The 26,653-nt window shown below is 42.3% G+C and overlaps 1 protein-coding gene and 1 non-coding gene across 13 annotated transcripts in view; one reads left to right on the plus strand and one right to left on the minus strand.

The window, feature by feature from the left end:
- Window positions 1-26,653, plus strand: part of plxnb3 (plexin B3) — a 266,957-nt gene that overhangs the window by 60,771 nt on the left and 179,533 nt on the right. For 3 of the 12 annotated variants that reach the window (XM_061806204.1, XM_061806193.1, XM_061806222.1), the window contains 2 exons: window positions 6,749-6,939; window positions 8,570-9,469. The exons of 6 other annotated variants lie outside the window; for them this stretch is intronic. The gene's annotated coding sequence lies outside the window, so the exon portion shown is untranslated. Of the gene's footprint in view, window positions 1-6,748; window positions 6,940-8,569; window positions 9,470-25,451; window positions 25,633-26,653 lie in introns of all 12 variants that reach the window. 3 more of the 12 variants (XM_061806230.1, XM_061806243.1, XM_061806182.1) reach the window with 3 other exon arrangements.
- Window positions 2,790-2,862, minus strand: trnai-gau (transfer RNA isoleucine (anticodon GAU)). The gene has a single exon. It is a non-coding gene; the product is annotated as a tRNA-Ile (tRNA).

Here is a 26,653-nt window from a genome sequence, read left to right on the forward strand (position 1 = left end):
GTATTTGGTTCTTCACAAATTATTCCAAGTGCCAACAGTTTTTTACTATCATTGCCATTTCAGCCACAGCTCCCGGGTTGAGAGGGTACTGTCTCACCGGTGGGTGCACTCCTCCACTTATGGTGTGCATGTATTTTTGTCTCAAGTCGCCACAGTCATTCTTGAAATGTGCCATGGAGGCTTCCTCCATTATTTCTGCCAATTTCCTTTTTCGTTCTGGCGACAAGTCGCTGTCCTGGATTTGTTTGGCCTTCACTGCTGGTACATCCACTTGTTTATACCACTCGTTTCGGTTACTTTGGTTGGTCCAACTTTCACTTCTGTCTCTGATTTTAACTTTTGCCATATTTTTGTGGCTGTTTGGTGTTTATTTCTGGGTTTGTTTATTCTTCTGAATCTCATAATGTCAATAAGTTGTATGGTCCCATGATCCAAACAATTACTTTCCAGACTCCAACTGGCATTTCTGTAGTTGATCCATCCGCTACTTTCACTTTCAGGTGTCCGATTCTCTTCAAGGCTTTACGGGTCATCGACACCTTGGCCCTGGTGTCTACCCAATAGGGTACTCCCTCCAATTTCGCGTAGAGCTCATCCCCCATTCGATAGACTCCCTCCAGGGTGACCCGAACCTTTGTTTCCATTACTTTTTGGGCAAGTCACGGCTTTGCGAGCTTCAAGATGGGCCTTTCTTTCTTCTGGTGTAATTTAAAAAATTCTTCTTTTGGTATATATGCTCCAGGTTCCGTCTTTTTCGTTGCCTGTTGTTGCCTCAGCTGAGAAGGCTGCCTCTGACTTTCAGTTGTTCTTGTTGGAGGCTGTGTTTGTTTTTGGGGTGACTGTTGATTACTTCAACGAGGGCGGTTGTCAGTTGATGCTGCTTTACTCTTCTCACTGTAGTATTTCGTTAGTCGGTCCAATTGTCTAACGGAGGCCTCGATTTTTTGTGCTGTACTATCGGGTGCCATCTTCACAAAAGTTGCTTTGTTTCCCATTTCTTTTACAATCATTCGTAGCGCTTTAACGTATCTGCTTGGAGGTACGACTTGTCTTGTTTTATGCCACACATTTAGTAATGTGACTCCTTGCTTGAGTCGCTCTCTAGCTCTTGCTATGTGGGCCTCTTCGTCCTCATCGTCGCCATCCACCCATCTTTCATAGACCTGTTGTGGTGTTTCGTTGGGTCCAATGGGGCAATGATGTATTGTAGCCATAACTTTTTGCCGATTTCTCCTCCCGGAGCAACTTTGACCATAGCCCATATTTCAATTAAATAGTCTTTCACTGTTTCATTTTCAGTCTCCAGCTGAACTAGCTCCTTTAAAGCTTTAAGTTCTTGCATATCTTTTTCTGTGCTGCTTGGCTGGTTCAAGGAGTTGGGCCCAAATGTTGTTTTTTCCAGTTGGTTTCTATACTGAGTGGGCTGGTTTCCAGGGCCTGCCATTGCTCAAGCGTCCAAGTCTTCTTTGGCTCTCAATTCAATTTGTGCTCTGCGATATACTGCCTGTTTCAGTTTTCTGAGTAAAACGTCGTACATTACTGTCACGAAGCCTTCTCTGAAGTTTTTTTGCAAAGTCTTTATGCCCCACTAGTGTGTGGTATGTGGGGGTTTGCAAGATATTTACTGCTTCTCGGTAGGTGGCTTTCACATCCAAGGTTAGATCATCCTCCAGTTTCTCCAACCAGGAAAACAGGTAGGAATAGTCCCTCTGTCCTGCTTCTGGTTTGAAGGTTTTTCTTCCATCTTGAGTTTGAACATATCCCAGTTGTATATCCCTGGCTATTCTCTCTGAGGCTTTGTAGACGCTGAGTACTGGTTGAGGGTCTTTTCTTCCTCTGTTCGTCTGCCTCATAACATCCTCGTTTCTCATGGCAGCCTCTTGTTCGGTCCATGGTGGTACACACACCCAGTCTCCTTCCTCTTGTCCGCTTTCATTTCCACTTGCAACTTCAGGTGCTGATGGGTATCCAACTGGTTCCCTTGCTTCCCTTCGCGATCGTCTCGAGTTTCCCTTTGGTTCGGCTATTGGGGTTGGTGGAGGTAACCATCGATAGGATCCGCACACCGAACTGGGAGTAGATGTGGAAGGGCTGAAAGTTACCGTCCCTCTTCCAGGGCTTCTTGCTCCTCTCCTCAGCCCACTAGGTCCGGCTTGTTCCCCGTCCTCCATTTCCATTCCGAGAGTTTGAGGTCCTACTCCCTGTCTCTTCTCTCATTCTCCTGGGCGACGGCCTAGGGTAGGTCTTTGGCTGTTGGGTTGGCTGTGATAACGCCCTGGGTTCAGCCTTGGGTTGTTGTTGAAGTTGCAGTTCAGAGCGGCACACACGCAGCAATTGAGTATGCAGCTCTTCTTTTGCTGTGCTTACTCTTTCTTCTCTTTGTTTGTTAGATATTATGACCACGAATTCAGCTCCTGAGGCTAAAGTTACTGGGGTTGACATTCTTAGTGTGAAGGCTCCGACCACTGCTGTTTCCGCCACTTTCCATGACATTTTTTCCGATTTTATCCCGTTTACATCCATCACAACTCTGGCTGCTCCACCTTCTAGAGCTTGGTCTATGCCGCTTTCTAATAATTCTGTCATTTCTTCCAATATTGTGTTTGATCCACTTCTGCAATCCACTTCTCCCCCGGGACATGTACTATCATGTAAAAAGTAAGTAAGTTTCTTTCGGCTTGTCCCTTTCGGGGTCGCCACAGCGTGTGTCATCTCAGATGAACGCACATATGTTTGGCACAATTTTTACGCCGGATGCCCTTCCTGACGCAACCCTTCTCAGGGAGTGGAGGCCCCAGTGGGATACGAACCCACAACCCCTGGTTTATCAAACCAGTGCTCTAACCACTGAGCTACAGGGCCTCTACATGTACTATCATGTAGTAGGGCGTATCTCCCCCGCTGGTTGTCGCAACCGTTACCTAGTCTGGTTGTCTTTCTTGCAGTACTAGTTCTTTTTCTGATACATATTCTACTCCTGCCACATTGTTCAGTTCGGCTTGGAATGCTTTGCTATAGGGCCTGAGTTTTCTGTCAATGAAAATCACCAGGGCGTCCTCACATATGTCCCATGCGCTTCCTACATAGTTGCATCCTGTTATCCCATTTCCAACTTTACATTTTTTGGTTTCTTTGGGCATGGATGGTAAGGGTCCCGTTCGTACAAGGGAAATCATTTGGCATGTCAGTTTCACCTTTTTCTTTGGTTCTCCTGGCTCTTCTTGGGATGCTGGGCTGAATAAACCTTCTATCTCTATGTCAGATTTATCTTCACTTAAGAATTCAGGGCTTGGCGTTTGTTTTCTCCCAGCTTGGATCTTTATTCTCTGTCGGTAATCTTTGTGTTCTTGATATCTGGGCACTGGCCTTGCCCGTTCACTATCCACCATTTTATATTTTACGTCAGCTTCCTTGGCCAGCATTTTCACTATTGGGTCCCACAAAACGCCAGTACTAATTAGTTCAACTATATGGTATCTTTCCATCATCTTGATCCACCACTCGAGCCATTGGGAGCTTCTCTTCGATTGTAGTCTCCTCCAGAGTGATCCACTATTATCGTCATTACACCAGTTCCTTCGGGTTTCTCTGCCCTAAACTGTCCTTCACCCTTCACGGCTCTTTGTTGAAAGCTCCATGGGTCGAATGGATGGATTCTCTGTTTCCACCATTCTTCTTACTTCTAAACCCCGCTTTGCTTATCTTGACATATTACTGTAGCCCGTCTTGCTTTTCTTAGCGTATTATCCTGTTCGTAGCCCGCTTTCGTTGTAAGAATGGAGCTGCCTAATTCTGAAACCCCCCGTAGCGCATAGGGTCAAAGGCTCGTACTACAGCTCCTGGTTGGTTACTCAACGTCGCTTTTCTTTCTCTTCAAATTACCAGCTGCGAACGCTTCCCCTGTTCTACTGGCTGATTTTTCTACTAAACGGTGGGATGGTTTCTTACTGTAGTCCGGAAAGGTCCCTGTTTGATTCAGTCAAGGTCCAGTCTCATTTGAAGAAAAGCAAAATCAAAATTAATCCTTCTACTCCCAATGGGAGCGGACATACCCTGGGTGTTTATACTCACGACCCTTGGTCAGTTTTATATCTCCTGAACTTTTGGACATTCACTCAAAAGAAACTCTAAAATAAAAAAAAAATACTCTAAAAATTAAATCATTCATCGAGAAAAGAAAAAAGGTAAAATAAAATAATACGGTTCTTCAGCTTAGGGAAGACTCAAGACCCTGGGTGTTTATACTCACGACCTCTAGTCAGTCTCTGGTCTCCCTAAACTTTAGACATTCACTTAAAAGAACTTTAAATTCAACAAAACAAAAACTTTAAAAATCAAATTAATTGTTCAAAGAAAAGGGAAAAATCCCACGAAGTCCTCTTTTTGAAAAACAATTAGTCCACTGAAACAGGGAAAAAACTAAAAAATTTGTTCAAAAATATTAAAAGAAAAGGCATTGGGGATGTGGACATGGGGAAGTCCAACTAAGCTACTGAAGTTAGGGTATCTGCTATCAAAGCGAAAGGTCGATAAACTTCAAGGGGCAAGCCGCAGCGAGACAAGAGAGAGTATGGTAAATGAGCTAAAAATGGAAACTTAATATAACCTGTAATAATAACTGGTGTTCGTACCCAACTTGGGAAGCCAAAATAGCTTAACACATAGTTGATCATTACTCACTGAATCTAATGAGTGTTCTGACTATCCACTCTATTGCTTCGTTCTGATGGACAGTTAGTCATTTTGTGTCTCTAACGGTTTTTCTCAAAGCCCTGCTGTTTCCTAGCCGGGTACTTTGCCCATCCCTCGACTCAGCCCCTCCCTCTACTGCGCACCTCGCAGCTCCCTTCAACAAGCTCACTATCAGTAGCTTCGCAGTCGACCAGAGCAGCAGGTCGACTATCAACCCCATTTACTTATATGAGCTCTCACACTCACTCTAGAGTGTGAGTTTTTAGAGGGGGAGTTTTGTCGCCGTTTCTTAGACACGAAATAGTACTATCTCCTTCACTACAGATACTTTTCACCCTAAACTAGGAGTTGTTCAAAGAGACTTATTTCGCGCCCGCTCAGGGTCGTCTGACATGACAATTTATCAGCGAGTACCGCTTCCGAAGCCATGTACCCAATAAAAAACAAAAATTAGAAAAGCGCCTACTCGGGTTTTTTTTTTTTTGTAGGGCCACTATCGATCCAATTTTTTGCAATAAATCGATCAATCGTGCCCCACATTGGGACCCACATGTCAGATTCTGCTTATCCGCAGGACTAATCGGGAGAAATGTCCTGACTGACTCTCCAGTTAAAGGGTTAAGCTACCCCTTTACCCCAGCCGACACTAACGCCGTGCGTGCAAGAGGACGGGAGCTTCTTAAGTCGGTGTCGAGATGAATTCGCCTAGGTGTACTAACTGCCTTTAGTTTTGGAGAGCCAATCTGGTCTGCCCTCACTTTTCAGCCCTTGTCGAGTAACCTTACAGAATAACAGGATGACAAAGTGATCGCTCCGCTTTTACAGCAGCTTCATCTCTTATGAATGGATTGCACTTGTCATTGACCTAGTAAATTTAACAATCCTTGTTAGGATCGTACAGATTTTTTTTTTATCTTAAACCTGAGATTATCAATGAGTGACTGATTAAAATAGAATTTTACAACTAAATGATGTTAATGTTGTTGACGCTCGATCTTTAACGAGGGAGAATGGTAATAATGAGACAACTCACTATAGGAATGACAAAGATAGATGAAGATGGAAGTTTTAAGTATTTAATAAAATGATAAAAATTGTTCAGATAACATTCATTACTCGACAGTCATTCCCGCAAGACGCGGGGTACGGTTGTGATGTTAAGGCAAAATTCGATGTTAATTGAACATAAATCAACAAAAGGAAAAATTATTGAAATGATAATACTGATAATAATAACAAGTAATATAAATGAAATAAGGTTCAAAGCATTCAAAAGCATGAGAAATTCGGGAAAATAGACATTTTTGAGTGAGCCTGTTAGGGATGATCAAGTCCTACATAGCTCAAAGCCGAATTTAGTAATAAGGATTTTCGGGATTAAGGATAAATTGTCAAGCTCAATTGTCCTTCATAGGTAACCACGTAATATCGCTGGTATTATCCTGCCATTACCTAAATTATAGTAGTTGTTTTACTTGCGCCCAATCTTAAATGGAGTCATCAAAAATAAGCATCCCAAGTTGCTCAACTTCTCCCCGCCAGTTTGCCACACGACTATTACGCCTATAGAAAGACCTTGTCTCTTTGTCAGCGAGAAACGAACAAAAAGCCCCGGACTTCTGTATCCAAGGTTTTTTATTTTTTAACTTTCTGGAAAATGTTGGCTGAATCCACGCCCAGTGGGAAGGGCTCACTTTGTTGTCCTATTAGGCCCCTTTCGCCATCCCTGGCTTGACTTGTCACGCCCCTCTTAGCTTCACTCAATTTTGTCATTTTCCCTTTAATCAATAAATGCATCTTTAAAAATGTAACCACAAACTCGCATTCGGTTTCACCCTAGTTTTTGAGCAAAAGCATAAATGTATCAACATTCTTGTGAGTACAATTCTCTCATGCATTCTCAGGCTTGTTTTAGTCGGTTGCTCATCATGTGTTGCCTTGTCTGAGAGAGACAGTCATACACAGGTTATATTCTTTTCACAAAGCCGTTTCAAAGCATCATATTTTCTGCTAAAGGTTTAATGTTTAAATAGTTGAAATCAATTTCTGCTTGCAGACATCCTGTGTGGTGATTCAAGTGTGACGGGCTTCCTGTTCAGTAACTCAGTGACGCAGCAAACGTCTTGCAGGCCGTGTGCTTCTCCGTTGAAAAACCATTGGGTGTGAGGGGCAGCTGCATCCTGTTGATGTCTTCATGTCAAAAACAAGATGTGAATACAAAGATATGACAATAATTGGGTTCTTAAGGTTGGTAACCCTGATATATGTGTATAACACAAAGATATGAAAAATAATCAGGTTTATATAAGGTTACTGACTTTGGTATACGTGTGCAATGCAGTGAGATGCTCAGTGGGAAGGCTGTGTTTATCAGAGAGATCTTTGCCGTGCTGGTGACCCAATCAAGTATAATTTTGTTTGGCGAGATCTGGTGTTCAATTTGAGAGTTGGTTCTAGGGCTCAGCTCAACACATGAACCCAAGCCATACAAGCCAATTGCTATGAATTCGCTTCATTGCTATTTGTGGCATGACAACTTGACAAATCCTAAATCCTTTCGAAACCATCCGATTTTTGTTAAAGGTCTAATCCAGACGACCTATATTTTATTTATATATCACACAAACATACCTAATTTTTCACAAACAAATAGAAAAATTCTCAGCACAACAGAAATGAAATAAATTAGCACCAAAGTGAACATTTTCTTTGGAATCCGAATGCCCCCATTGGGTGTTTCAAACCGAGGCTCTGTTGAAGCTGCTTCCATGTGATGTCATGTCGAGACAACCCCAGTAAAGAACAAACAGTCATACATGGTGCGAGTGGGATCTCGAGGAGATGGACAACAGTGATAAAGAAGTTTTTATGGAATGCTACGTGGAAGAGATAGGAACTGAAGAGGAGGAATTTTCTAATTCTTCCTGTTAGGTTTGGCACCCAACTTGCTGGAATAATTGCACAAATAACAAGAAGTCATCTTTCCTCTGATCAGGAGGATGTGAGAGACAGGCCAGTTACAACCTCCAAACACGTTCTGAACCAACCTCTCGCGTACCCTTTCTTTATATGAAAACACACAAGGTCAAAAGGAGGAGTGAGCAGATGACATGCACAAAGTTTGGTTTTGATGGAGTTGTCCTTGGCCACTTCTCGGAGTTGCACCTGTGTGTGTGGGGGCTCGTCCTGTGAACAAGACTCTTTGAAGCAAGGATGATATTTGGTCTGGCTGCATTCCTGTGTGCAAGGAATCTTCAAAACAAGGATGATACTTTGGCTTTGTTGCAAGTCCATAATAAATATATTAACAATAATTCTAACAATTCCCATGGTTAGGGTTAGAAACAAAAAAAAAAAACATCCCATGTGGGTGTAATTCAACAATATTTGTTCCAACCGTAGTTGACAAACGCAACACAAGGACGGTATTCGGTGAAATTTGACGAGGTTGACCTGGAACTTCGCACCCAAAACACAAACTAGTAGGTGCCTCAAGAAATTTACCGTACACCTTATTGACGAAATAATGTAATTTAAACACATGTAAACGTCTGATGCTGCTTGCACGCAACAATGAGTTGTTTGTTGTTGTACTAGCAACTGAGTCGGCATAAAACAAAAATCGTAACCTTCGGGATTGTACTGCGTTTAAAGATCACATCTATAACATCGTCTATTTCTCAATTGTTGTTAAGGTAGCTTTGCATACATTAAAGTATGTCATTTTTTAGAAGAAGATAATAAATGATATGGCTTTATGCCACAGCGGCATTATTTCAGCCTTATCTTGGTGAGCAAAAGATAATAATGAAATCCAACTTTGTGCTTAAAGCAAACCAAATTATATTATTTTAACTGATCATATTTTTTTACCCAGGTTTAAATGTGGAAATTGCCATCCAATGCCTTCCCAGTGAGAACGCCAGTGCTGTAAGGAAATTACAGAAACTGCCTGGAAGTTGGATGGAACCGCCTTGGCTTGCATTGTTAACCACGAAGGCTTTCACCCAGTTTGCCTCAACCCATCTGTATTGGAGACATCTAGTCTTTCAATACCATTATGGCAGAAACGCCTTCACAGGAGAAGGACATTAAAGAAATAGCCATGTGGCGTACAGACAGTTGGTGAGGTTGTGTTGGGGGGCTCTTGGGAAGAGCAAGAGGGTTGTTATGCCATCATGTGCAGTGCAGAGAATCAGAGCAGAATTTCCACCCCCAGGACTTGAAGATCATGCCGTGTTCACAGGATTTATGCCCATCTGATGAACATTACGCTTTTCTTTGCATGAAAGTAAAGCATGGGTGTTGATCCTGGACTAATAATTGACCCCTCCATAGAAATTGTGTCATCCGCGTCGCTGACCAATCAGAGGCCAGAGATCTGCATGAACCACGCCCCTTTTTTGGACCCGCAGTTCCCTCAGACAACGTTGCATGGTCCAGTATAGCTTTTGTGAGCTTTTTATCGCGTATTTGGGTTCTTTAACAATAGATATGGTTAAGAGGTGTAGTCACGGACTTTATAATAGTGACGACAGGTATCCTGAAAGGCTACTTGGTGGAGTTCAATTCGTACCCTTTCCAAAACGGAAGACCCAGTACGAAAAATGTCTTCGACGGATCAAACTTTGTGGAAGACCGCATCATCAACTGAATCCATCTAAAATCAACCAGAATAGAAGACCGAGTACGAAAAATGTATTCGATGGATCAAACTTTGTGGAAGACCGCATGATCAACTGAATCCATCAACCGGAACAGATATGTTTGCACGAAGGTAAACCCTAAATTTTTTTTTCAATACATGTCTCATATGAATTAGCAGTTCTTCGCTTGCATAAGATAGCTAAGTGTGAATGATTGACACACTTGATCTGTGTTGAGCGATATTTTGCGATGATCTGACTGCACAAACGTGTCTCTGTTCGGCGCTCCTGAGTGAAGCTAAACCGGACTTTGTTTGTTAGCACGAAGATATGCCCTATATTTGATTTTCAATTCATGTCTCATATAAATGAATTAGCAGTTCTTTGCTTGCATAACATAGCTAAGTGTGAATGATTGACACACTTGATCTGTGTTGAGTGATATTTTGCGATGATCTGACTGCACAAACGTGTCGCTTTGTTGCCGGCTACGGTAAACCGGACTGTGTTTGCACGAAGGTATGGCCTATATTTGATTTTCAATACATGTCTCATATAAATGAATTAGCAGTTCTTCGCTTGCATAACATAGCTAAGTGTGAATGATTGACACACTTGATCTGTGTTGAGCGATATTTTGCGATGATCTGACTGCACAAACGTGTCTCTGTTCGGCGCTCCTGAGTGAAGCTAAACCGGACTTTGTTTGTTAGCACGAAGATATGCCCTATATTTGATTTTCAATTCATGTCTCATATAAATGAATTAGCAGTTCTTCGCTTGCATAACATAGCTAAGTGTGAATGATTGACACACTTGATCTGTGTTGAGCGATATTTTGCGATGATCTGACTGCACAAACGTGTCACTTTGTTGCCGGCTATGGTAAACCGGATTGTGTTTGCATGAAGGTATGCCCTATATTTGATTTTCAATACATGTCTCATATAAATGAATTAGCAGTTCTTCGCTTGCATAACGTAGCTACGTGTGAATGATTGACACACTTGATCTGTGTTGAGTGATATTTTGCGATGATCTGACTGCACAAATGTGTCGCTTTGTTGCCGGCTACGGTAAACCAGATTGTGTTTGCATGAAGGTATGCCCTGTATTTGATTTTCAATACATGTCTCATATAAATGAATTAGCAGTTCTTCGCTTGCATAACGTAGCTACGTGTGAATGATTGACACACTTGATCTGTGTTGAGTGATATTTTGCGATGATCTGACTCCACAAACGTGTCGCTTTGTTGGCGGTGAGCTAAGCTAAACCGGACTAGCAGTCCTAAAAGCCTTCGATGTGCACCGAGACACCAAGACTGAAGGAAAGATGTTTGAGGACACTAAAGTAATGATTGTCGTACTCGGTCGGGACTTACGTAGGTTCGGCACTAATTCAAGAATAATTATTGAGGGGAGCGTGTGACGTTACACAAAGAAAACGAGAGAAACAACTCGTAAATCAAGCCTCGCCTTCTTCTCCTTCATACGGTGGTTCACAAACGGCTATACAGATACACATACAGATTCTGCACAAAAGTGTGATAGGTAACACGAAAATAGGAAACTGTCAATGATGAATTCGTCTTTGGGTTATTATATATTATATTATGTGGCTTCTCGGTCTTCCTCTGACTCCGGAAAGATCTCCCGCTAATATCAATGGTTTCTCCGACGATATGCATGTAAATACCATTGAAATACCCCTCGCTGAAATACTTGAAGCCCTGCTGTCTGCTTTTCAACGATATTTCACTGATAGCTAAGAATGCGAGTGAGAAATCAGCCTGGTAAATCGGACAGTTTCGCTCTATTCTTTTCTTGCTGCGCCGATATTTTTGCAAATTTTTTTGTCTGATGTCACTTCAGGAGGCGTGGTTAAGTGCCCTGTACGGAGGGGTCAATTGATGGACATTGCTAGCATTATGTGACACTTTCGACTCTAAAATGTCTTTTGTTGTTCTGGTGGAAAATCTGCCTTTCAAGTCTCTAATTAGACTAAGCAAAATGGTTGAAGAATTTGTGATATCATCTGTAAGTATCACAGCACTGAAAAAGTTTCAAAACCAAGTTATTTTGTTACAAACCACTGAAGGTGAAACTATCATTTGTTCAGGACTGTTTTGTCAAGACTGACTTAATACAGCAACATGTTCAACATTTATATATGCACATGCTAAACATGATATTGTTTCATTCCATAAAATGTCATTAGGAGCTGTAGAGTTCAAATCCACAGTATGCCATCTCACCCTGCTGTCACCATAGAGGTCATGTTTACAGAGGTTCACACAAGTTGAGAAAATGACTATTGAACAGACCAGACTAATGCATTACTTTTTTGCGTCACACAACTTGACTGGTTAATCAGCATGCGTCATAAGTTTGTTACATAAAACCTCTGCCGCTGAAGTTCCATCAGGATAGAATTTAGTTTCAGTTTAACAAACTGGACACAGTTTTTAAATCGGCTTCTTCAAATTCGTATTTTTTTCCCCCACATTTCATTTGAACAGCTTTGATTTGAAAATCTTGAAAACTGACTTGAAGACTAGCCAAGTCGTTGCTTGGTTTTGTGTGCTGCTGAGAGGTGGTGGTGCTTGGGGGTCAGCAGAGGAGGTCATTAGGTCCGCATCCACACAGAGGGTCCGGAGCTCTTCTAACAGGTGTTCCACATACCCTGAAACATGGAAATTACATGACTTCATACATATGCAGATATGCTGTCCTGGTTTACAATAGGTTAAAATGGGCAAGTGGCAAGCCTCATAGTGAAAGTCTTTCTGAAAACTAGGTTACTTCCCTTGTTGGGGTTCAAAGTTATTCTTCTTCCGTGGACGAATCATTTGACTACGTCAAATCCCCTTGGACTATGATGTTCGCAGATGATATTGTGCAGGCGGAGGAACAATTGGAAAGATTGTGGCACACACTGGAAAGGAGAGGAATGAAGATTAGCCAAAGTAAAACAGAATATATATGCATGAATGTGAGGGGGGGGGGGAGAAGGAGTGAAGCTCCCGGGAGAAGAGATAGCGAGCGTGGATAACTTCAAATACTTGGGGTCAACAATACAGAGTAATGGAGAGTGTGGTAAAGAAGTGAAGAAACAGGTCCAAGTAGGGTGGAACAGTTGGCGGAGGGTGTCTGGTGTTCTATGCGACAGAAGAGTCTCCACTAGGATGAAGGGCAGTTTATAAAACAGTTATGAGGCCGGCCATGATGTACTGATTAGAGACGGTGGCACCGAAGAAACAACAGGAAGCAGAACTGGAGATAGCAGAAATGAAGATGCTGAGGTTCTCGCTTGGAGTGAACAGGTTGGATAGGATTAGAAACAAGCTCATTAGAGGGACAGCCAAAGTTGGATGTTTTGGAGAGAAGGTTAGAGAGAGCAGAGTTAGATGGTTTGGACATGTTCAGAGACGAGAGAGTGAGTATATTGGTAAAAGGATGAGGATGGTGTGCCAGGCAAAAGAGCGAGAAGAAGACTAAAATAATTATGCTTCCAATATTATACTTTGATAAGGTTTTTCTTTGTGTCATTCTCCTTTTTTTTTTTGTTTGTGGGATGGGGGGAGGGCCTCACTGAATGTACAATCCTGCATTATCTTCTTCATTTGTGATGCCCTTGTTTTGCATCAAACTGCCAGATTTGTCTTTTGCTTGAGCCCGTTAAGTATTCTCGTTGAAATGAATTGCTGCTAAGCGTAACCTATCAAACACAAAATTGAAAGTTAACTGATGTCTTACAGACTAATTCAGTCATTGTCCTTTACCAATTTCTCATCCCATCATATCCAAAGTGATACATCTTGGGAGCAAAGTTGTTCACAACACTGTGGTATCCCTCGATACTGGAGGACTGTCCCAGTGGAGATAGCTTCATCACATCTTTACTCAAATGGGCACTTTCAATGTCTGCCAGCTCTTCGTACTCACTTGACCCTACATCAGATACACAACTTCTGATAATGGGTTTAAACTGATTATTGTGCATATGACCATGGCAGTAAGCAAGTGAATTATACTTAAACAGCTTTTTTATTCTGGAAAAACAAGCAAAATCGTCTAAACTTCAGGGAACTTGCCACTAATATCAATGGTTTCTCCGACGATATGCATGTAAATACCATTGAAATACCCCTCGCTGAAATACTTGAAGCCCTGCTGTCTGCTTTTCAACGATATTTCACTGATAGCTAAGAATGCGAGTGAGAACATTCCATTCCAACATTCCAACTTTTCGTTTTTTCAACTCGTTTTTTAGGTTTAGGGTTACAATTCTCATTGTCTGGTGAAAGGCACAAGTGGATAGTTGGACAGGCACACGGTAGGAACCAAGATAAAACAAAAAAAATGTAATTCATATTTTCAATTTGGAATATTTTGTGAGATCAGAGTAATGTCCATTGCTTATAGCGCATTCTTCGTGTCATTTACATGTATTTAGGCAGTATTATAATGCACGGAACACTTAAGAGCACAAACTGCTGTCATCGAATTTGAGGAAGACCTTAGCGTCAACAGTACACTAACTTTATACAGTGTCCAAGTTTCGTCACCTCCTAAACATCATATTGTACTTGAGGTAGATACTTGTCAATACTAAACAATTGAACACCGACGTAATTGAACAGGGGCGTAGTTACTTGCTAGTGAAGCCAAGTGAACGCTGTAGGGGGTTTTCAAAGCAGTTCTCCATGAAATGCATGGAACATAATACTGTTGACTTTGACTTGTAACTCCAATGTGCCCGCTTTGTCTTCACAAACCTGGTCCATATCTTGCTATCCGTTCGTTTTCGGCCATTCATGCAAGCTGACTCCGTCAGCGTTTATCGCAGAACAGCCGTATGCAACACACTTCCTTACTATCTTTGCTAGCTTTTTCACTCTCTGGCTAAATGTTGCCTGGACATGACGTTAGATTCCGGAGAGAACCGGAACTTGCCAAATCTAAGCGACATTTCGAACAAATCTTGAGACTGACTTTGATGCTAATTTATTTCATTTCTGTTGTGTTTAGAATTTTTTTAAAAAATGTTTAATGAAATTTTAGCCTCATTCGTGTGAAAGACAAATAAAATAAATTTCCTCTGGATTAGACCTTTAAAAGCACATAGGAACCCAATGGTTGACCTGCTACCATGGTGAACCATGTTGCCATGTAGAAGAGTATGATGGATTGAAAGAAGTCATCAAACTTTGGTGGGTATGTGTACTGCGACCCGTATGGAAGTAAATATGTGCCACCAGGATGCAAATTAAAAATGCCACTGAAAATTTTATGTTGTAAAATTCACACTGTTATTTCGAAGTGATCACTTTTTCAATAGCTGTATTTCAGTTCAACTTTTCAACAAATTTTCAGTATTCAGTATTTTCAGTCTCCTGAGATTCACCTAGCTACAATTCGATGTCTGAAATTCACCGTATAAAGTCAGTGTTAAGAAGGCTGGGTTACGTCAGGTCAGAACCCAACACACCGAATTGTAGCTAGTTTGTAGTTTGAATCTCAGGAGACTGGAAATATTGCGTTTGAATTTTAAAGGTTGAATTTTTTTATGGCGAATTTGTTAACATTGAAAAGTTAAACTGAAATACTATTGAAAATGAGATCATTTTTAAATAAGAATATGAATTTTACAACATGAAATTTTCAGTGGCATTTTTAATTCAAATCCTGGTGGCACATATTTACTTAGACTCCATAGACTCTGCATGTTTATACATTTTGCTCTCCAAGATTTTTTGTTAAATGTACCGTATTTCCATGATCGTAAGGTGTTTAAAAAAAAAAACAAACGTGTTGTTCTGATTTCCCGACTGACCCTGAAAAAATTCCCACCAACCCTAACATTTTTACACCATGTACGCGCTGATTATGTTGTGTATTTAAAAGAGAAGTCCGGTTTTTTGGACTAACAATGTATCTGACTGGTCATGTCATATGTACTGTACCTTGAAAATTTGAGGTTAATCTTCTATCATTTACTGGTTTTTGAGAAGATTTTTATTGACAATTAAAAATTTTCATGGGTGCCGCCATTTTGGCGAGTCACATGACCTACATGCGCGGATGTGATGTATTAAGTGTATTAAGTTTACGTTGGGACACAATCATGGCCAGCGCTGATTTCTCGGATTTATCCTCATCAGATGAAGAGATAGCAGTATCGTTTGATTGTGAAGACAGGAATACGTCAATAGAGATTTGAACCTGTGGCTGTTAATAATGTTTAATATTTGGATGATTCTTTGGATAGGAATGACGCGGAGTCTGACTACTCGGTGGTTGACATGCAGGACATTAAGTGCGTAAACAAAGGCTCGGTTACATTCCTACACAATCATGGACAGCGCTGATTTCTTGGATTTTCCTCATCTGATAAAGAAATAGCAGTATCGGTTGCTCGGGAAGACTAAGGAATACGCCCATACAGATTTGAAAATGTGGCTGTAAATAGTGTTGAATACTCGGATGGTTCTTTGGATGGGAATGACCAGAGTTTGACGACGCGAAGGTCAACGCGCGGGACAGACCATTCATCCATCCTGTCGATTTTGGAGTGCGTTTAGGCCGGCCAGCGGAGGACTGCAATGAGGACAGCACTCGTGGCCATGAAGGATGGTAGAACCCATCAGTGAAAGGTTGGCCTTATATTGTGGGAAAGGTTGTTTTAGCCAACAGTGTGGCTGGGGTCCAAGTGATAATGAAATGATCTTTGGTTTGGTGGATTAACACTGCCTCCACAACAGCGGCATGGTAGTTTAGCTGGTAAAGCGTTGGCCTTACAGTTCTGAGGACCCGGGTTTGATTTTTGTGGAGTTTTTTTTTTTTTTGTGGAGTTTGCATGTTCTCCCCGTGCCTGCATATGTTTTCTCTGGGCACTCCAGTTTCCGGTCCTTAAATCATTCTTTTTCCTACTGGACAGAACATTCCGCAGATTATTTCTATCCAAATTGTGGCAAAATTTCACAATGCAGTAAGTATTTTCCTGTGTCCCATCGTGGTGGTACCGCATGTGAAAACACTACAAACTGGCGAGGATTTCTTTGTTTGCACAAGTAATACGTCACATCCACGCGCGTAGGTCATGTGGCTCGCCAAAATGGTGGCGCCCATGAAAATTCGTAATTGCCGATAAAAATCTTTTCAAAACACCAATAAATGATAGAGGATTAACCTTACATTTTCAAGGTACAGAACATATGACACGACCTATCGGATACATTGTTAATCCAAACAACCGGACTTCTCCTTTAAGACTTGTTTTTCATGCCACTTGTTGCCAGATTGTTGGGTGTTCATCCATGTGTGTTCACAAGCATCAGCTAGCGTAACTGCCCTGTCCCGTGTCATAGTGTTACTAAGCCAAATCAAGTCAAGATACGTTTTCATGTTTTGCTATGTCCGATTCTTTAGAGTGTTTCAGTTTTTTTGGACCAAGCCTTCATGAATTTTGATCTCCTTATGCCCAAGAGAGCCTGAATGAATGAGAACTCACAAGAAAATGGTGACACCATGTGCTGGAGAGGGAGTAAAAATAGTTTGTAAAAAAAACCCACCGAAGATAGTTCTGAAATGTCGGAAATTGGAACCACAACTTTTTTTTTCTAGCCTAAACGTCTTAAATTCACTTCTAAAAAGACAAGGTGCCATATTATACATGTTTCCTTGCAATGTTGTGCACCTTATGCACACAGTGAGTTTGCAAATGTTGTGTGACTTGCCCATCAAAGCACACTGAAACACATTGGTTGCACTGTTAACATGCATTTTAGTATTTGTTTTAGTTTTCACGGAAGCTACCATTTGGTTATCCTCACATGGCAGTAAGTAATAATTCCATTTCACAGCTGTAAGTTTTTTGTTTTTATGTCTCACGCACTGCCTGTGTAGACACGTCATAATAGTCAATGTGCACACTCACAGTGTCACATCAAAACTAAAAGTATCACACCACAACAAACAGCAGCACTAATGAGGTAGTGCCTTAAAGCCTGCTGGGAGTGCTGCGAAGCATGACTGCGAGGATGTAAATAGCGTTTAAAGTGCATGTTTTGTGTCAATTTCTTGAATCATTTTGTTATTTGCTCGTTATACTTTCCTGTTTGCTGTGGTGTGATAATTTTAGTTACGATGTGACACCGTGAGTGTGTATATTGTCTGTAATGACTTGCCTACACATACACTGTGTGGGCCACTGTAAGCTTTTTTGCTTACAGGTGTAAAAATCAATTATTGTATTCCTCTCTGCCTTTTGAGTCCAATCATATGGTATCTTACATACACATTAAAACACGTGCTAGCATGCATGCTGAAAGTGTAATCAGTGTATTGAATTGTGCATTGTTCAATAAATCACATAACAACTGTCCGCATTAGCTGTGCTGTCCACTTTTTTTATTACATGGTATGCCAAAATGGTCCCTCCTTTCAATGAGAAAGAAGTTTCATACACAAGGTAACTTAATATGCTTTATTGTAAATCCTTAAAAGCATTCAAATACAAAGAATTAAAATGTGAAAAAACTACAATTAAAACAGCATACAGTGCAAGAAATAACATTGAAAATTGGAAAAACTCTATAATAGTAAGTTTCTTTCGGCTTTTGTCTGTTGAGGAATCAGCCCAGGACTACACGACAGGACTTGGTCAATGACCTGAAAAGAGCTGGAACCACCGTTTCCAAGGTGACTGTTGGCAATATACTAAGACGTCATGGTTTGAAATCATGCATGGCACGGAAGATTCCCTTGCTTAAACCAGCACATGTCAAGGCGCATCTTAAATTTGCCAATGACCATTTGGATGATGCAGATGAGTCATGGGAGAAAGTTTTGTGGTCAAATGAGACAAAAATTTAACTTTTTGGTCATAATGCCAGTATCCGTGTTTGGAGGAAGATGAACGATAAGTTCCATCCCAAGAACACCATCCCTACTGTGAAGCATTGGGGTGGTAGCATCATGATTGGGGGTGTTTTTCTGCACATGGGACAGGACGACTGCACTGTATTGAGGAGAGGATGACCGCGACCATGTATTGTGTGATTTTGGGGAACAACCTCTTTCCCTCAGTCAGAGCATTGAAGATGGGTCGTGGCTGGGTCTTTCAACATGACAAGGAGCTGAAGCACACAGCCAGGAAAACCGAGGACTGGCCCTGTAAGAAGCATATCAAGGTTCTGGCCTGGCCAGACCCAAACCCAATAGAAAATCTTTGGAGGGACCTGAAACTCCCGAGTTTCTCAGCGACAGCCCATGAACCTGTCTGATCTAGAGATGATCTGTGTGGAGGAGCCCTTTCCAGCTGTGTGGAGTTGTAAAATGTTGTCTCTGGTGTCTTTGGACAGCTCTTTGGTCTTGGCTATGTTACAAGTTTGAATCTTACTGATTGTATGGGGTGGACAGGTGTTTTTTTTTTTTTTTTTTATCCAGCTAACGACCTCCACATAATACATGGAGTGGAGGTGGACTTTTAAAGATGGACTAACAGGTCTTTGAGGGTCACATTATTCAGCCAGTAGTTGAGTCCAGGCACTTCAACAAAAAGCGTACAAGGGAATATATTTGACGGATAAAGGACCTGTCTCCAGCCCCTTCAGTGGACATGGCAACACAGTCCTGGAGCTCTATGATGGCATGATGATTTAAGAGCCTTACTTTACATTTGTTGTAATTTTTTTGGTTGTTTTTGTAATTCTGCTTTGACAGTTTTCTTTAAAAAAAAAAAAAAACCCTGTGGTGTATGCTAGCCAAAGTTAATATTCAATACCTTTGAAGATTTTACAGGCTGGCGTGTTCCTATGTTGGAGGTTCCACACCTGACAAGTTCAGAAAACCCTTTCTCAATGGCTGAGAATGTGTTCATTTTGTTTTCTCATTTCTCTTCACTTAATCTGCAATAAACATCCTGTCAGACACGACATTGCATTTAAAGTTATAGAATCTTCCCATTAGCTTTGAGAACAAAGGATGTTAACATATTAGTGAGAAGCTTGAAAGAAATAGAATGCTGATGATGAAGATAGATGTGCATCATTTGACTGTGTGCGTTTCATATCTGCCGAATAGAGCTCTTTCAGATCTCACTTTGCAATTACAAGCATCAGATTAACCTTCAGATTAGTGAATAAATGCATGCCGTTTTATGCGCGTGCATGTTTGAGTGAATATGTACTTTATAGGCTGCTTTAATAAGGATTAAACAGGCTGTGTCCTATTTCGGATGCTGCTCTGTATTTCAACACAAATGTAAAACCAGTCACTGTGATTTGACAGGCGTGTATGTGCCCACGCGCCATCCCACTCACGAATCTGCACAATTGAGTATAAAAAAATTGTACGTGAAATTTGTTAAGAGTAGAAATACATAGATATTGAAAGACAATGCTTATTTTGTGTAGTCTTCACTAATGTTCTCTCTAAGCTGCGCCACTGCGCACTTACACACTTGCCGCACACACTCGGCGCACATGAAAAACGATGCAGTGCAATGAACCACAGCCCGACATTTTTTTTTTAACATGGATGCACACGGTCTCTAATGAGCTACTGCTCAGCTGACATCTACTTCCTAGTTTACCTGACACCACCCCCCTCCGCTCTTAAAGGGGTACACTCATAACTACAAGCAGAACACACACTGGGAAATTTATATCTGCGGGCATGACTGGTGGACCACTCCCGTAACTTTATATCTCTGGGCATGACTGACCACACCCGTACATTTTTCAAATGTGAGTGACTGGTAAAATCCAAAGGTCCTGATTTACTGTAGGTTTCTGGATATAAATGTAGTGTATATCGGTTGAAATGATAATGTAAATAATTTTGGAAAAGATACAAAGTCTCGAGCTCCATGAAGACATATTGGACCTCCTTCTGACCTTCTCTGCATGTTTCCATCAACATCCTTCAGACAAATATCTGTGTTAACCTCTCTTGGTAAGCCATACTATTGCTCGCAAATTCTTCTGTCCTGATCGCGAGTCTTGTCTCCACTACTCTTTCCCATAACATCATCATATGACTCATCAACTTTATTCCATAAGTCTCCACATCACCCTCATGCTTAAAATGAGCACCAGGCACTTTTCCTCCGTTTCTCAATCATCCTCCCACCTGGTAGAATTCTGTTGAACAAGCTAGTCAAAAATTGCACAGCACCCTCTCCGAGATGCTTCCATACTTTCATAGGTGTATTTTGTAGGAACAGATGTTACTATCCCTGTATTCATGCACATTTCGGTTCCGATGAAGTTCAAATAAGTGATGGCACCCTACAGGTTTTCAAGTGGGCTTCCTTCCATCATCAAGTGTTTTGCTGATAGGCCCATGACACTCAGCAGTGAATCCCAGCATCCCAGGTTCACCTCTTAGGTGCCATCAAGTTTTTTGAAGGCCCAATTGAAGTTTTTCCTCTTTATCCACAGCCACTGCCTGGCCTTTTCCACCGCCTTGGAGATATTTCTGACTGCCTGCCGATGGGCCTACCCTCAGACTCCCATCTCTCCTGGATGTTGAGGAGGGTATAAACCCTCTGCAGCCAACGTCCACTGGGCGTACCTTTGCTCTCCAGCCTTGCTCTTGCACTTTGGCCGCAAGTCGTGCATACTTCAGGAGCTTCCACTCATACGCTTCTCGACTGTCCCTTCCCAGGGCACTGCGACCTCAGTGATGTAGCCGAGCTTGAGAGAGCCCTACAATAGCACAAAATCTGGTCGTAGGGTGGTACTTGCAATCTCCGATGGAAAGCAGAGCTTCTTGTCCAGGTCTTCCACCAGCTTCCAGTCTCGTGCACTGCCCAGCTGACCGCTGTCTGGTGGCTTGTTGGTGTGGCCGGTTTGAGTCTCCCGCTCCTGAACAAATAGCGTTGGTTGCCAGTTGGCTTACAAGGGTCCGAAAACCAGCAAGACACTTCAGCACTTCGTTGTGGCGCCAGGTGTAACGGCCTTGAGTAAGGAACGAACCAGGATGTGCTTCAGTGTTGCAGGACTTGGGCATAACAGGCACTTGGGATCTTTGGCATACCACTGGTTTATTTTCGTCAGAGAAGGCAAGACGTCATATACAGCTCTAATGGTAAAGCTTGGCCTGAATGCCTCCATTTCCCACGTTCGTTCGAGGTGATCTTCCTTGCTTCCACTCCTTCCTCGGGCAACCACTGCACTTGCCTGGCCTCCAACACAGCTTGGGTGCACCTTTTTGCTTTCTCTTCCTAATGTACTTCCTGGACCACCATCTTGCGCTGCTCAGCCGTAGTGGTCTTGCTCCATACTGGTCTACCGGGCCCAAGCCACTCATCCCCTCCTGCACTTGGTCAACAATGTCCTTCTGCCTGAGTACAGCCTATGCCTGTTCAGTTGCAGCCAGTGGAGTCCATTTCCTCCTAGAAATGTTTCCTCACTGATGTGAAAGCGGTGGTTTGACATTTTTCTACATGACGATGGAGATGGTTCTAGATTTACTGGACTTGATCTTCATGCGAGCCAGGTTGATGTTTTCATGGAGGTTTTTTAACAATCGTGCAGTGCAGGCCTTGGTTGTGGTAACTGGGGTGAGGTCATCCATGTAGGCTCTGACCGGAGGCAGCCTCACCCCAGGTCTGATTCCCTGCCCACCAACTAACCAGCAAGAGGCTCAGAGGATGACCTCCTTGGCCAGAGTGAATAACGGCGGGGAGATGGTACACCCAGCCATGATTCCCACTTCCAGGTGCTGCCATGCAGTGGTGTTTTACGCTGCTGTTGTAACACAGAGCTGGATATCCTTGAAGTATGCTCTAACCAAGGTTGTAAACCCTAACTTTGAAATAGTCAAGCGCTGCAAGACGTAAACCACCTGCGTGCTTTTACCTCTGCTCTTGTAGGTCACCATATGTTTCTGGAATATTTCCATGTTTTCTGAAAAAAAGTGTTCAATACAGCACTTTCCATCCCTTTTACTAAGTCTACCACCATCTGTCCTTCGAGGTTCCTTGCCTGGACGCCGCACTTACCCTTCTTCATCACGCGTGTTTCCTTCACTAATGTGTCCATTACAGTCTGGACCACTCACAACTCTCTATGTCTTAAATGCTCAGAACTACTTCGTCTACCTCCTTCCATCATTTCTCTTACATCTTTAGGTCACATCCTACCTGTAGGGCATAGCCGCTAATAAGATTGTACTGTACATAACACTCTGTCAAGTTCAGGTTTTAGCCTTATTAGTCAATCTGATACTCTTTTCACTTATACGACATTCCTTGCTAACTCCTCTTTTAAAGTAACCCTAACTCCATTTGTCTTCCCATCTACACTGTGTTAAAATAATTTGAATCATGTCCCTAAACTTCTAGCCTTACTGGCTTTCCCCCTGGTATGCTAGACACAATATATCAACCTTTCTCCTCATCATCATGCCAACCAACCCCCGAGATTTTCCCATTGTAGTCCAAACATTCAAAGTCCTCACATTAAATTCTTGCCTCTCTGCTTTCCTCTTCTCTTTCTCCTTTACAACCTGTTTTACCCCTTTGGTTAATCTTTGACCCACAGTAGCTGAATTTCCACCAGTGCTGTGCAGGTTAACAGTGCCAGGCAAGACAGATGCCCTTCCTGATGCAACCCTCTGCATTTATCCGGTATAGTGACTGGTCTACCGTTTGCACCGGCTTATGCCCCTCAAAGAGTGCATTAATTTGCCATGGTCACTGATTGATGAAGACACTTAGACACACCGCTAGGTTTAGCCCCATGTACTTTGGTCTGAATTATGGTGTTTGTTTGGAAGTTACTGTACCTGTTGGTTGGTCAACTGGCTGAGAGTTAATGATTTGTAATTTTTGAACAGATCTCAAGTGGAGACATCTACATCACACACATGGGAAGAAAACATGTGTATATACAGAATGGAGGCAGTAGGTTGGGATCACTGCGGAGGATCCGTCCATTTTTTTTTGTGCCAGATACCACTCTCTGATTTCATGGCCTTTTTTTCTCCCGATGTAAATCCCCTTCATTTTCTTGCGTTTTAACATGGCCCCTTTCACTTTGAAGCCTTATTTACATTCAAAGGGGTGGTCCACTAGCTACTAATAACGTGGGTGCTACACCCCACATTGCAACAAGGTTCAAAAAGCCTTCCTTAGCCCTAGTATGGATTAGCCTCATTGTGCAAAGTTGCAAACTCCTCAATTGGACCTTTATATTTTATGTTATTATTCCTCTAAAGATATACTCTACATGTAAAACCTGTTTCCACTACAAGGCGCTAGGTTTTATATATGACAGGCTGTTTAAAAAATAGCTGCCTTTCTCTCTGTTTTGTTATCACTCTGAGTCAAAACAAAATGTCTGTAGCTGGGGTTGAGGGGGTGCCTGTTGCATGAGGCAGATGAAAACTTCATGTTCATGTGTGCAGTCACTCACATTTGACGAGCGCGACCGGGCCTTCGTGCTCACAAATCTGCACAGTCGAGCTCGAAAATTCACCCGTGTAAAATTTGTTACGAGTAGAAAAAATAGATATTGAAAGACGTCGCTTATTTTGTGTAGTCTTGACATTGATTTATATGTTTATTTCATAAATGTAGTTAGCTAAACAAGCCTGGTCCTCGCTTATTTTGTGTAGTCTTGACATTAATTTATGTGTTTATTTCATAAACGTTCTTAACTAAACAAGCCTGCTCCGAACAATCAGTATTCACCTGGAAACACGAAATGCGAGTTAACCTTACTGAACATGTCCGGAAGTGACGCCAAACGCGCATGTTCAGAGCGTCTTCATGTATTGCGTGCGCATTTACGTTGAAAGTCATCAACATAATGAGGCTTGTCAAAGGAAATTCAGCTACACCAGGGATGCTCAATGGGTCAATCATAAAACTGTCAGGAGGAGGAAGCAATGCACCGTCAACTCTGTATAGTGGGGATGGGGTTAGCTAAACAAGCCTGGTCCTCGCTTATTTTGTGTAGTCTTGACATTAATTTATGTGTTTATTTCATAAACGTTCTTAACCAAACAAGCCTGCTCCGAACAATCAGTATTCACCTGGAAATAGGAAATGCGAGTTAACCGTACTGAGCATGTCCGGAAGTGACGCCAAACGCGCATGTTCAGAGCGTCTTCATGTACTGTGTGCGCATTTACGTTGAAAGTCATCAACATAATGAGGCATGTCAAAGGAAATTCAGCTACACCAGGGATGCTCAATGGGTCAATCATAAAACTGTCAGGAGGGGGAAGCAATGCACTGTCAACACTGTATAGTGGGGATGGGGCACTGCTGACTTCAACTCGGGATGTTGTGAGTCGGTGGCGAGAATACTTCGAAGACCTCTTCAATTCCACCAAAACTCCTTCCCATTAGGAAGCTGAGTCTGGGTTCTCTGAGGTGGGCTCTTCTATCTCTGGGGTTGAGGTCACTGAGGTGGTTAAAAGGCTCCTTGATAGCATGTCCCCGGGGGTGGATGGGTGGCTCTGGATCTTGTGGGGCTGTCCTGGCTGACACGTCTCTGCCAGATCGCGTGGACATCGGAGACAGTGCGTCTGGATTGGCTGACTGGGGTGGTGGCTCCCCTTTTTTAAGAAGGGGGGCGGGAGTGTGTGATAGGGGGTTATAGGGGATCACACTCCTCAGCCTCCCTGGTAAGGTCTATTCAGGAGTGCTGGAGAGGAGGGTCCGCCAGGAATTCGAAATCTCAGATTCAGGAGGAGCAATTTGGTTTTCTTTCTGGCCGTGGAATAGTGGACCAACTCAATGCCCTCGGCAGGATCCTCGAGGGCACATAGGAATTTGCCCTACATGTGTTTTATGGACTGTGAGAAGGCGATTGACCGCGTCCCTCGAGGAGTCATGTGGGGGGTTCTTCAGGACTATGGGGTACCGAACCCCCTGATACGGGCTGCTCAGTCCCTGTACGACCGGTGTCAGAGTTTGGTCCCCATTGCCGGCAATAAGTTGGACATATTTCCGATAGAATTGGACTTCGCCAAGCCTGTTCGTTGTCAACAATTTTGTTCATAAATTTTATTGACAGAATCTCTAGGCGCAGCCGAGGCATACACTGTGTCCGGTTTGGTGGCCTCAGCATCGGATCTCTGCTCTTTGCAGATGATGTGGTTCTGTTGGCGTCATCAACCCAGGATCTCCAACTCTCGCTGGAGTGGTTTGCAGACAAGTGTGAAGCGGCTGGAATGAGAATTAGCATCTCCAAATCTGAGACCATGGTCCTCAGTCGGAAATGTGTGGTCGCGGCTATTTAACCAGTGTGTGCTGTCTGCAGGAAACTACGGTACTGCTTTGATGTACTTATTATATATATAAATATATATATATATATATATATATATATATATATATATATATATATATTACATATAATTCGCTTGGACTTGATAGAAAACTAAAATGTTTTACATTTTAATGAAGACCACAGAGAAAGATTCACACACAGTTGTTTTGACTACTCAGCACACATGCAAAGCAACTCCCATCCACGTTCTCCACAGTGCCATCTGACATTGAACTGCTTCTTTTGTTTAATTGTCTCAAACATTCTGTATTACAATAGTCTCACTGTGTGAGGCATGTGTGTTGTGTGCATTCATGAAACAAATTTGCTCCCAATTACAGCACATCACCTTTCACCTCACCCCGGCAACCCCCTCACATTCTCCAGTCTGATTTGCTACACCGCCTGCTTGTTTCTCCGCTCGACAAGCTGCTTTTCACACTGGATGATTCCACCCAAACTCCACTCTCCTTCATCTTTTGTTTCTGCTACAAAGCTTCACCCACACACACACACACACACAAAACGACAGGGTGGTGTTCCGATTTATATTTCTATAGCTGTTGGTACACTTGTGCACCTGCTTTGTTGCCAAAAGTGTTGAAAAAAATCATTAATTAATGATGGCACACAATGTATATGCAGTTAGCCCTCGTTTTTCGCGGTAAATTGGTACCAAATTAACCCACAAAAAACAAAACAAAACTGCAAAGTAGGGGTAAATGTCTTTTTTTTTTGGGTCATGTCGTCTTGCTTCCTTTGTTTTTTTTTGTTTTTTTAAGGGGGGGGGGAATCCGCGATGCACTTAATCCCCGATAGGTGATCTGCGAAGTAGAGAGGAATTACTGTAGTATGTGTACAAAGTACCTGTACTCACTAGGCTTCACGAGAAATGTATTTGTTTTAAAACCTGTGATATACATTTTTAAGAGAAATACAATAGGATCTGTTTTGGGGAAGGTTCAAAGTTCAGTTCATTGTTCCAAAAACGAACTCCTTGAGAAATAGTATCACTATTGAA

This window comes from Syngnathoides biaculeatus, chromosome 2, assembly GCF_019802595.1.
Source record: "Syngnathoides biaculeatus isolate LvHL_M chromosome 2, ASM1980259v1, whole genome shotgun sequence".
NCBI classification, from domain to species: Eukaryota; Metazoa; Chordata; class Actinopteri; order Syngnathiformes; family Syngnathidae; genus Syngnathoides; species Syngnathoides biaculeatus.